This window comes from Lepisosteus platostomus, chromosome 5 (assembly GCF_059453375.1).
Source record: "Lepisosteus platostomus isolate fLepPlt1 chromosome 5, fLepPlt1.hap1, whole genome shotgun sequence".
Classification (NCBI taxonomy): Eukaryota; Metazoa; Chordata; class Actinopteri; order Semionotiformes; family Lepisosteidae; genus Lepisosteus; species Lepisosteus platostomus.
In genome coordinates this window covers 25758457-25770812 of record NC_142615.1, presented here as the reverse complement: position 1 = coordinate 25770812, position 12356 = coordinate 25758457, and the positions used below count along the sequence as shown (strand labels likewise).

At 45.8% G+C, this 12356-nt stretch overlaps 2 non-coding genes across 2 annotated transcripts; both read left to right on the top strand.

The window, feature by feature from the left end:
* Positions 1-5163: 5163 nt before the first annotated feature.
* Positions 5164-5245, top strand: trnal-aag (transfer RNA leucine (anticodon AAG)). The gene has a single exon. It is a non-coding gene; the product is annotated as a tRNA-Leu (tRNA).
* Positions 5246-9057: 3812 nt separating this feature from the next.
* trnal-caa (transfer RNA leucine (anticodon CAA)) lies at positions 9058-9170 on the top strand. Its single transcript has 2 exons — positions 9058-9095; positions 9125-9170. It is a non-coding gene; the product is annotated as a tRNA-Leu (tRNA).
* The last annotated feature ends 3186 nt before the right edge of the window (positions 9171-12356 follow it).

Here is a 12356-nt window from a genome sequence, read left to right as displayed (position 1 = left end):
CTACCAGATATACTCTCACTAATATTAACATGAATACTAGCATTAATACTGAAACTATCAGTAATGCCATGATCATTAATACTCACATAGACACTACACACAGTCTATTTCCCTCCACTATTTCACTCTTGCTTCCTTCCAATAAGGACGGAGCTGCGGGAGAAAAGGCGCTATAGAGGATCGCTGTGGAGAGCTGCTGCTGTGCTTTGACATCTGAGCTCTGTGGAAAACGATCTCAATACAATTCTGAAAAACGCGACTCCCAGAACGCCAGCCGAACAAGTCTCCACAGCCGAAGCTGTATCTGCTAGGCGGCGCAGTCGTCGTGCACAAAGAAGGCTTTGAAAAGCATCAAAAGCATGTCATTCCAAGTTGGTCGTTTGTGTTTTCCGTTCAGATGTGAAATACCGGGAGACAGAGAGAGCGATGTCTTCCTCGTTAGAGACCATGGTTCGATTCCCCGACAGCGAGTTGCTCTCCTTCTACCTCCGTAGAGAAAGGACTGCCTTTCACTTCTCTGCATTTTCTTTCACAGCGTCATGCACCTTTTCATTGCTCTCACTTTCAGAGACTGTGCACAGCACACGACTCGACATCAGGATTCACATTGAAGTGACAGCAGGAAGCTTTGCGACATGCACTGTGCAGATCCCTTAGATCCCCACACTAGGAATCCCCAAACAGTGAGCGTGGCCACTGTGTTTCCACCCGGTTTTGAACCAGGGACCTTTCGCGTGTGAGGCAAACGTGAGAACCACTACACAACGGAAACGATGGGAAACCATGCACAGTGACCCAGTGCTGAGCTTCGCCAATGCTATTCAGCTGCTTCCAGTGCCTTTGTTGGAGTGCGCCGATTGACCGTGCTCACCAGAGACCAACACGCCTGTCATGGACGGAGCAGGAAAGGCGGCGCCACATTCTACAGCCCTCTCCACACAATCGACGCAATCGGGCTACTGAAGTGGAGAAAATCTCCTCTCCAGAAAGTGCAAATATCATCTTGGAGAGTATAAATTCTATTGCCGAAGGTCAACACTATCTACCAGAGTCACCCCTCCCACCTCCTGCAAGTTTCCGAGCTGCAGTGATGATCACTTCGGCTCACAAGCGAGAGGTCCTCGGTTGGAAACATGCGCCCCTTCTTCTTGCACGTTTTGCACATGATCGAGTGGTTTTAGTGTGGCTCCTTCGTACATGGTGCTGATCTTTTGGAAAGCAGGAGGCAAAACTGACACGTTCCCATACCGGGAAATGAACCTGGCCAGCCTGGGTGAAAACCAGGAATCTTAACCACTAGCCCATATGGGAGCACGCAGCCTTCTTCCGTGTGTCATGTAAGCAAACTGTAATTGCTGTTTGCACTTAGAGTGTCGAAGGGTCGATGTATACTGGGGCTCAGTTGAAATGCAACATCAGGACTTTTCCGACTCCTGTCACACGAAGAGGGCACAGACTTTTCTACCCCACTGCGTGTGTCTCGGTATCTTGCCGTGATTGTATAGTGGTCAGTACTTTGCGTTGTGGCCTCAACAACCCCGGTTAGAATCCAGGTCACGGCAGAATAGGGGTGTCTGCTTTTACTACTTGCATGAATGAAGGCAATAAAAAAGCCAATCGATGTGAACTAATGAAGCTTTACAGAGGAGTATTGCCTGACTGGATCATTGATGAACGACAGAGGCTACTCCGACCTCTTCTCGGTTTTCTTCAATGACTTACTAAGGATCTTCTTCACATTCGCCCATGCAGGGGAAGCCAGTTACACCAAAGCAAATGCAGGAAAGTGCATTTCAAGCAGAGACCAGTGCATTTCAAGGAGGGACCTGTTTACACCGAGAGTGGTCGGAGTATGGAACAATGTGCCGAACGCTGTTGCTGGATACGATTCTTGATGAGATCTTGGGCTCACTAAGCAGGTAATGGCAGGTACCGCTCACTCCCGATGCTCGCTCGAAGACAGCCTTTTCCATCGGCCAGGGCCTCCGGCACTTTACTGTCATGCCCTTTGGCCTGTGCAATGCCCCGGCGACGTTCCAGAGGCTGATGGAGAGGGTGCTGGCATCGGTCCCGTGGAACCAGTGTGTGCTGTATCTGGACGATCTGCTGGTTCATGCCCAGGGTTTAGACCAGGCCTTGACGAACCTCCAGGCAGTGCTGGCCTGCATCCGCCGTGCTGGCCTGAGGCTCAACCACAACAATTGAGAGCTCCTGCGGCGGGAGGGGACCTTCCTCGGACATGTTGTTGGACCGCGAGGAGTGGGTACAGACCCAGGTAAGGTTGCTGCAGTGAGGGGATGGCCGACTCCCCACACCGTCGCAGAGCTGTGCAGCTTTCTGGGGTTGGCTTTGTATTATCTGAGGTTCGACCGGGACTTTGCCAGCATCTCTCCCCCGCTGCACTGCCTCACCGACAAGGGCCGCCGTTTTGACTTGGACTCGGGCTGCGAGACGGCTTTCGGTCGGTTACGTGAAGCTCTGGTGGGGGCCTCCGTGCTAGCCTATCCCGATCCGTGGTTACCGTATATCCTGGATAACGACGCAAGTGACTTGGGGGTGGGCTTGGTGTTGGCACAGGAGGGGCCAGATGGGAGCGGGTAGTTGCCTACTACAGTCAGGCTTTGAATAAGGCTGAACGGAACTACTGCGTGACCCGTCGCGAGCTTCAGGCCATACCTATTCGGGACCCGATTCCTGTTGAGGACTGACCATGCGTCCCTCACCTGGCTGCTCCACTTTAAGGAGCCGGAGGGGCAGATGGTGCGATGGATAGAGGTCCTGCAGGAGTATGACTTCACTGTTGTGCACCGTGCTGGATCTCGCCATCTCATTGCCGGCATTCTCTCGCGGCACCCCTGTGAGGTTGTGGACTGCAACTACTGCGCCCGGTGGGAGCAGTGTGAGGGAGCCGTCTGCACAGTGACAGAGGCGAGCACCTCGGCCACAGCCCTGGAGGGGCTGCTGGGGGTGGGCATGTCAGACCTGGCACAGCAACAGGCAGCTGATCCTGACGTGGGGCCGGTGCTCCGCTGGAAGGCAGCAGGAGCGCGGCCTGTGCGAGAGGAGCTCCCCCAGCACCCAAAGTCCGTCAAGGCCCTCTGCGTCCTGTAGGAGGCCTTGGAGGTAAAGGACGGGGTGCTGCGCCGGGGGTGGCAGGTACCCTCCAGTGGCGAGATACGGTGGCAGCTGGTGGTGCCACAGTCGCTCCGCGCGGCTGTGCTCAGAGTGGTGCATGGCCAGCCGGGCATGCGGGATTTCAACTGTAAAAAAACCCTGCAGCGTCTCCGAGGCCATTTTTATTGGGGTCTTTGCCACCGGGACGTGGAGCGGTATTGCCAAACGTGTGCGGTGTGCGTGGCGCAGAAAGGTCCCCTCGAGTGCTCTCGGGCCCCCCTCCAACAACACCAGGTGGGGGCTCCTATGGAGCGGGTGGGGGTGGATGTTTTGGGCCTGTTTCCGCGCACTGAGGCCAGAAACCACTATATCCTGGTAGCAATGGACTATTTCACGAAGTGGCCGGTGGCCTATGCCCTCCCGGACCAGAGTGCCCCCACGGTGGCCAATGCACTACTGGAGGGGATGTTTGCCAGGCTGGGGGTGCCGGAGGAGTTACACAGTGACCAGGGGCGTAACTTCAAGTCCCAGGTCTTCGCCAGAGTGTGCCAGCGCCTGGGGATCTCTAAGACTCAGACCATCCAGCTGCATCCCCAGAGCGACGGGTCTGTGGAGCGGTTTAATCGGACGCTCCCCACCCAGCTGGCCTCCCTGGTGTCCTGTCACCAACGGGACTGGGACCGCCACCTCCCCCTTGAGCTCTGGGCTTATCGGACCACAGTCCAGGAATCTACCGGGTGTACCCTGGCCTCACTCATGCTGGGCCGGGAAATGCAAACCCTGGTGGACCTGGTCTTCGGCCCGCCGCCCGGAGACGAGTCGGCACCACCAGCTGGACCAGACTACGAGTAGGACCTGCAGCAGTGGATGCGGCGGGTGCACAGCTTTACCCGGACCCATCTGACTCAGGCGGGAGTCCGGCAGAAGCGGCACTACGACCTGCGCTGCAGGGGGCCTGCCTTCCTGCCCTGGGACTTGGTTTGGGTGTACAGCCTGCACCGCCGCAAAGGCCTCAGACCTAAGCTGGCGCCTTTGTGGGAGGGGGCCGCTGAGGTCCTAGGGGTGGTAGGCAAGGACTGCTACCAGGGGAGAGTGGTGGTTCTGCACCGAGACCGCCTGGCCCCCTACTGGGACCGGGAGGAGGAGCCCCGCGGGGAGGCTCCGGAGGAGCAGCCAGGGCCGGAGCCGACCGACAATGGGGTGACCGCGGGCCGCCAGCAACCACCGCTTCGTAACAGCTGCTCACGCAGAGTTCCACAGCCTTTAGCCTAGTATGAGTATAGCCTGAGGGGGGTGTTCGATGTCGGCGGGACGCCAGACGCTTCAGGTGGGGACAGTGTAACCCCCCTGGCCCGGTGGTGAGGAGGAAGTGCACCTAGGCACTCATGGTACCGTGGAGCAGGTTGGGAGTTGTAGCCGGGGAGAGTCTGAGGGTCAGCTTGATGACCAGCAGCTGACTCTGCATATGTGAATAGTGTTATAGTAGTTTTAGTGTCCTGTGTAGCCTTATAAGTGTATAGCCTGTTCTTAAGTAATTACCACCCTAAATATGTGAACGTGTTCCATCAGTCTCCTCATGTGTGTGTATGTCCTGTGTTTGGTTTTGTGTGGTTTCGATAAAAGAATAAAGCTGTCGCTTGGTTAACTATCACGTCGCCACTTGTCCTTTTCCTGAGGGAACCTGAAAACAGTACAGTATTATAGCATGAACCCCTGACGATTTTCTTGATACGTTTTATGTGCTCGTTTGTATTGTATGTATTTTTGTTGTTCAAATTAAAAGTAAAAGACACAACTTTCCGGATGCGGCTGCTGTAAAAATAAAATGACATCAAGGGTGCTGTACGCAGAGGTCTGAAACCTGCTCCACAGAAGATCTTTATCCAGAGGTGTTAAAGAAGTCGAGATCTCGCCATGAGAGGGGAAGCATCTCAGAAAAAGCAGGTGCAGTCGGTTCCACGGTCATAACGCCACTAAGTCGGGCGACAAGAGCAAAAGCCACCCGGCTTCCTCCAGGCAAGTAATGAGATAAAGAGACAGCATGCAGTGGGTAGTGTGGCCGAGTGGTCTAAGGCACTGGATTAAGGCTCCAGTCTCTTCAGGGGCGTGGGTTCGAATCCCACCGCTTCCAGGTGCTTCTGTCGAGACCCCCTTTCAGCTGGCTTCAGACGAAAGGGAGGGAACTGCTTTTTTTTCCTCCGGGCAAGTAATGAGCAATAATATTTCAAAATTACAGTTCGGATTTATTAGAAAACTTCACAAGCATTATTAGGTTAGGACTGTAAAATTGTTTTTTAATATCTTGGTATATTTACCTTCATTTTAATATAGATATAACCATAAATGATGTTAAGCATATTGAACTTTTGTCGTACTTTTTAAAACATTTTAGCTGAGGACACACGGCGACTATTATACCTTGTGATACATGCAAGACATCTGTAAACGAAGATGTAATTACAATAAAATTGGCAATTAACAGAAAACCACAATTTGTATAATATTATTCCTCGATATCAATGATCAATTGAAGGATTTGAAGAAACTATCAAAGAAACAGCAGCAATAGCAGATGATTTTGGTTTTGAACCCATCTTTACACCTCAATAATCCATTTGTCCTCGAAAAAAGAAAAGACAGGCATATTTTGAGTCTCATAATTATCCTCTTCTCGATCCAAAAGAAACGTTGATTGCTTCTGTACTTTTTTGGATTTTCTTACGAAGATCTCACGAAGTATTGCCAGGATCTATATTCAGCGTTCGGTAGTGATAACACTGCTGATATTGATTGAGTAGAAATCTATGATGTATTGACAGCTTTATCTGAAGCGAGAAGTCCTAGAACGCCATCTATGAAGTTTTAGGATTCATACCAAGAAATGCCTTTTGTTTCCCACCCCAACTACTGCTTTTGCATTATACATAATGTGAACATTACCAGTTTTGGTAGCTTCTGGGCACGATTTTCCTAAACTAAAACTTATTACAAAATTCTTTAAGATGAACCATGTCCAAAAATTGAAAATCAGGACTAATTTTAATATAAAATGAAATTACTACAGAAGAAAAGGCTTAACTGAAATATGAATAAGACTATGCAAGCCTGAAAAATAGAACAATTCAATATTTATAACTTATTTTTTTATTTTTTGAGAAATGGGCTCACACACCGGAAGACACTAACGTTTCTCTTCGTTAGAGTATGTGAATAACAGTTTAACCCCAAATGTTTGTAATTGTGATTCTGTTCAAATTAAAAAAAGCATCTATCAATAGTAAGAAATTATTAAGAAAGTAAGAAATTGTGTTATTTCATAAACTGTAAGACATGAAGACATTTACAGGTTATATCCTTTGCTTTGTCTTTTAACGCAAGCGGTCAGGATCCAAGCCCATGTTCGGACGGTTGTGTTTCTCTTGTACTCATCAAATGTCATTGTTTTGTCCGTCAGTTCTTTCCCGAGTTGTACCATGGATATTTTATACCATCAACACTTTTCATGCTCTTTTGCATTTTTCTTCACATACGGAAAAGAACTCAAGGCGTTCTTGTCACTGTGCTACACAGTACAGGACACGCAGTGAGGAATTCGCTAACATAAGAGATACTCACATAAAGTGCTTTTACTGACCATATTACAAATCACAGGAAGTAAGGTCTTAAAACATTGGGCAGTAGTGGGATTTAAACCCACACCCCAGAGAGAGTGGAGCCTAAAATCCAGCATATTAGACCATTCAGCCACACTACCTCTGGCCCCCTCTCCTTTCCTCACGTTGCTGAGTATAGGTGCCTTCATGAAATTGAGCCAGGTTTGAATCCCAGCCAATGCATCTCCAAATCTTTTCAATTGAATCTGTGATCCTGTAGCACATCCTCTGAAACCAGCAATCGAAATTGGAAACATCTTCTTCAACACTGAAAAGCTCAATTAGGACGAAGCAGTTGTACACAGGACAGCAGTACCATATGTGTTCTTGATTGATTCAGACTCGTTCTCAGTGGTTCTTGCTCACCAAAAATCTTAAAAGCTAAATGAGGCCCCATCTCACTCTCCCTTTCTGTGGTGCAGCCACTGAGAAAGTATTCATGCAGGCTGATTTAAGATGTTTTCTTTTGATAAGGGACAGCTCTTAAACGGAGATGCACTTAGCTAAGCCTAACTATCATGATCAATGGTCATCCATTGGCGCCTATCTGTCTAGGGAGTGCCGAATGGACATCTGGACTGTATTCCTAAGTGTCAGGAGTAAGTGACTCATATCTCACCTTGATCAACCAATCAGGGATTGGCAGGGCGTGGTAACACCACGTGGGTCTCCAATGCCCGCCAAACTCTCAACCAATCAGCACACATCTGTGTCTTGGTCAAAAAGGGAACGCAAGCTCAGATCGGGGCGCTCCTTGGCCATTTCCGCGCATCCTCAGAGACAATCACGTGACAACTGCTGTTGTCTGCACTGGGACTTGGACTTTGTTCTAAGCGCGAGGCCGAGGATCCCGTACGTACTCAGAATTCTACCAACGTGAATGCGTGAGTTTAGAGTAACAGTGGGGAATAACACTGATTAGCGATTTGGTAACCGAACGATATATATTGACATATATTCTCTGTTGTCTATCTCTTTGTGTTTGCATCTCTTCGAGATTATATACCTTGTATATTGATAACCCTCACAGTAAGGTCTGCCGCTTGTATCCAGGCAGACTGGTATATGTTTGGTGCACAATTTATATTAATCACTGTATCTCGTGTATTGAACCCGTGTGTGTGCGTTGTTAGTTGTTCTGACGATTGATTTTCTAAAAGCCACAACAAACCACCTCGTGATTACTGCTACAATGAATAATTGTCTCAGTAAACCCATCAAACCTCTACACAGCTAAGGAAGAGTAGCTCGGAAAATACCCAACTCAATAAGCGAGAGCGTTGGTTGCTCTTGCTCTTAATGCAAGGAGCTGTTTTTTATTTCGCATTAATCATTATTAACCAGAAACAGCTGCACAACTGGTCGCATTTGTGATTATGTCACTTCTCTGCTTCAGCAAGGTCAATAAAAGACTCTGAAAGTAGTAGAGAAAAACTGAATTAAAATCATATTAGCAATTCTGAGCGATATCTGCATACAGGCAATCCAATAAGAACGTTGAAATCTTTGAATATCATCTCTCTATATATTGCGCTGCTTTTTACTTGGAGTAAAACTATTGGATTGAAGGGTTAAAATGTATTGTTGTTATTTGGAGAAATCAATGAACTTGTGATTTTATAAGTTTTAAAAGACGGTCATGCGCACAGAAAAAAGACAGTGCTGATTATTTTTCTGGAGACGGAGCACTGATGACCTATCCGAGCCAATTGATAAAGCCCACCCAGTGGATACTCTAGCAGAACGTGGAAGAACGTTCACCATTGTAACCAAGGCAACCACAGGAACAACATCAAGAAGCACAATCAATTCCCCATTTAAATCTTTCGTGTAAGTTATGCCATGTGAAAGCATGAAGTTAATCCCCTGATCTCTTTTGAACATGGACAAGGTATTTTTGATGGAGCGCTATGAGCAAAGATTTAATAAGTTACTCCTGCCGATGATTCAGCTTAAAGATACGTAACGCTACGTAAAGCTGAAAGCGCCAAAGAGCATTTCCATTGAGAAAAAAAATCTTTCTTGATGTTAAACATAGAGAGCCTGCCTTTTAGAAGTTCTCCCTCTAAACACCTTGTGCAGCCTCCCGACAGACTAACAAAAAGCGCCTTTTCACCAACTCAATTTATAATACGCCCCTCAAAACTCACAACCGAATAACAATCCATCCGTATATTTGATTTCCAAGATCCATTCAAGGCAACTTGGCTCTTCGCAAGCAAATAATTTCAGGGAAGAAACTCAGTTTAGTCAACTACTGGTGCATTCAGCACACCAATTTCTCTCGCTTGTCAGGGTGGCCGAGTGGTCTAAGGCGCCAGACTCAAGGACGTGTGTCTTTCCAGCTGGCTTGGGAGTTCTGGTCTCCCAATGGAGGCGTGGGTTCAAATCCCACTCCTGACAGCTTCTGTTTTTACCTCTCTTGAATTGTTCCAGTGCTAGCTGACAGTGAATGACTGAAATATAAAAGCAGCAGAAGAAAGCAAGCAACTCAGTGCATTTTGTGAGTATTCGCGGGCGGTGCTTTCCGAGTCTGCTACTGCTACTCCTTCGTCCTCGAAAAAAGAAAAGACAGGCATGTTTTGAGTCTCAAAATGATATTCTGGATCCACAAGAAACATGTAAATTTGATTGATTCCGCAGTATTTTGGATGTACTGTACTTATAACTTCCATCGAAGAGAGATTTCATCAGTTGCATGAAATTGAAACTTTCGACTTTTTGTCTGGTATTGAAAATATGTTTAAAAAAAACATAAACAATTTTCTAACAAACAACTCATGAATTATTGCCAGGATCTATATTTAGTGTTCGGTAGTGATAACACTGCTGATATTGATTGAGCTGAAATCTATGATGTATTGATAACCTTATCTGAAGCGAGAAGTCCTAGAAAGCCATCTATGAAGTTTTAGGATTCATACCAAGAAATGCCTTTTGTTTCCCACCCCAACTGCTGCTTTTGCATTACACATAATGTGAACATTACCAGTTTTGGTAGCTTCTGGGCACGATTTTCCTAAACTGAAACTTATTACAAAATTCTTTAAGATGAACCATGTCCAAAAATTGTAAATCAGGACTAATTTTAATATCAAATGAAATTACTACAGAAGAAAAGGTTTAACTGAAATATGAATAAGACTATGCAAGCCTAAAAAGTAGAACAATTCAATTTATATAACTTATTTTTTTATTTTTTGAGAGATGGGCTCACACACCGGAAGACACTAACGTTTCTCTTTGTTAGAGTATGTGAATAACAGTTTAACCCAAAATGTTTGCAATTGTGATTCTGTTAAAATTCAATAAATCGTCTATCAATAGTAAGAAATTATTAAGAAAGTAAGAAATTGTTTTATTTCATAAACTATAAGACAATGAAGAGAGTTTACTTCACTTTTGTTCTTTTGACTTAAGCGTTCAGGATCCAAACCCATCTGCGGACGGTTGTGTTTCTTGAATCTCTTGAAATCATCAAAAGTCGTTGTTTTGTACTTCAGTTTTTTCTCGAGTTGTACCATGGATATTTTATGTGATCAATACTTTACATGCTTTTTTGCATTTTCCTTCACATACAGAAAAAGTTCAAGGTGTTCATGTCACTGTGCTGCACATTTACGCTGGACCACCTGTAACAGTACAGGACACACAGTGAGGAATTCGTGCAGCTTTCAGCTCAATGCCAGGTCCAGAGGGAGGACTCGCTCGCTGAATGATCTCTCAGGAAATCCTGGGTGAGATTCAAAAGGTAAACCTGGCTCTCTATGAACATGAGCAAAGAGTTCTCACTCAACAGAAGATTGTGATGTGAGTACAGTAATATAAAACACCTGAAGGTGCCAGGGATTGAACCCCGGACCTGTGGAGCAGTAAGTGACTTGTAACACTGACATAAGAGATACTTACATAAAGTGCTTTTACTGACCATATTACAAATCACAGGAAGTAAGGTCTTAAAACATTGGGCAGTAGTGGGATTTAAACCCAAGCCCCTGAGAGAGTGGAGCCTAAAATCCAGCATATTAGACCATTCAGCCACACTACCTCTGGCCCCTTCTCCTTTCCTCTCGTTGCTGAGTATAGGTGCCTTCATGCAATTGAGCCAGGTTTGAATCCCAGCCAATGCATCTCCAAATCTTTTCAAATGAATCTGTGATCTTGTAGCACATCCTCTGAAACCAACAATCAAAATTGGAAAAGTCTTCTTCAACACTGAAAAGCTCAATTAGGATGAAGCAGTTGTACACAGGACAGCAGTACCGTATGTGTTCTTGATTGATTCAGACTCGTTCTCAGTGGTTCTTGCTCACCAAATATCTTAAAAGCTGAGGAAGAACGCTACGAAAAATACTAATCAAAATACAAAATAATAATCATTATTAACCAGAAACAGCAGAAAAACTGATCACAATTGTGATTATGTCGCTTCTCTGCTTCAGCAAGGTCAATAAAGGACTCTCTGAAAGTAGTAAAGCACTAAAGCACTGCAAAACTGAATTCAAAATCATATTAGGAATTCTGAGTGGTGCCTGCCTTTTCCCTGGAGTGAAACTATTGGATTGAAGGAATTCTTATGACAGGTTTACAAGGTGCTGTTGATATTTGGATAAATCTATGAACTCGTGATTTTCATATACTTTAAATAACGGCCATACGGCCAGAATAAAATTACTGATGATTTTTCCTGAGACGAAGCACAGCTTATCTTTCCAAGACTGCTGATAAAGGCAAGCCAGTGGATACTCTAGCAGAACATGGAAAAACATTCACCTTTGTAACCAATCAGGTATGCTTTGTGATTGCTTGAAGTGAAACCCACAATCTCTTTTGAACTTAGACAAGTTATTTCTGATGGAGCGCTATGCGGAAAGACTTAATCAGCTCTACCCCTGAGGATGACTCGACTTGAAAATGCAGAACATTAACGTTTCACAGATAAAAGGAGCACAACCGACATTAAAATTGAGGGCGCACTGTGATTTGCACTGACTCAAAATTGATCTTGGTAGACAAACTTCCCTGCTGAAGGTGGAACAAGAATTTGTGTTGAGAAGAAGAAACACTTTTTTCTCCCTGCTTTGATGTTAAGCTGATAAAGTAGCTTTTAACACATTGCTCCACTTGGCGGTTGTAACACAAAAACTCTTAGCAGCAGTGGGATATAAACACACACCTCCAACGAGACTGGAGCCTTAATCCAGCACCTTCGACCACTAACCACTGTGTCCTGTCTCTTTGTCTCATTACTTGCCCGGAGGAAGCTGGGTGGCTTTTGCTCTTGTCCGACAGTGGCGTTATGACCGTGGAACCGACTGCACTTGCTTTTTCTGAGATGCTTCCCCTCTCATGGTGAGATCTCGAATTCTTAAACACCTCTGGATAGAGTTCTTCTGTGGAGCAGGCTACAGACCTCTGCGTACAGCACCCATGATGTCGTTTTATTTCTATAGCAGCACCCATCCGGAATTTTTTTTTGTTTTACTTTTTATTTGAACAACAAAATAGATTCAATATAAACAAGAGCACATATAACGTATTAATAGACTCGTGAGGGGCACATAAATAATACAATTAGACTTTATGGAA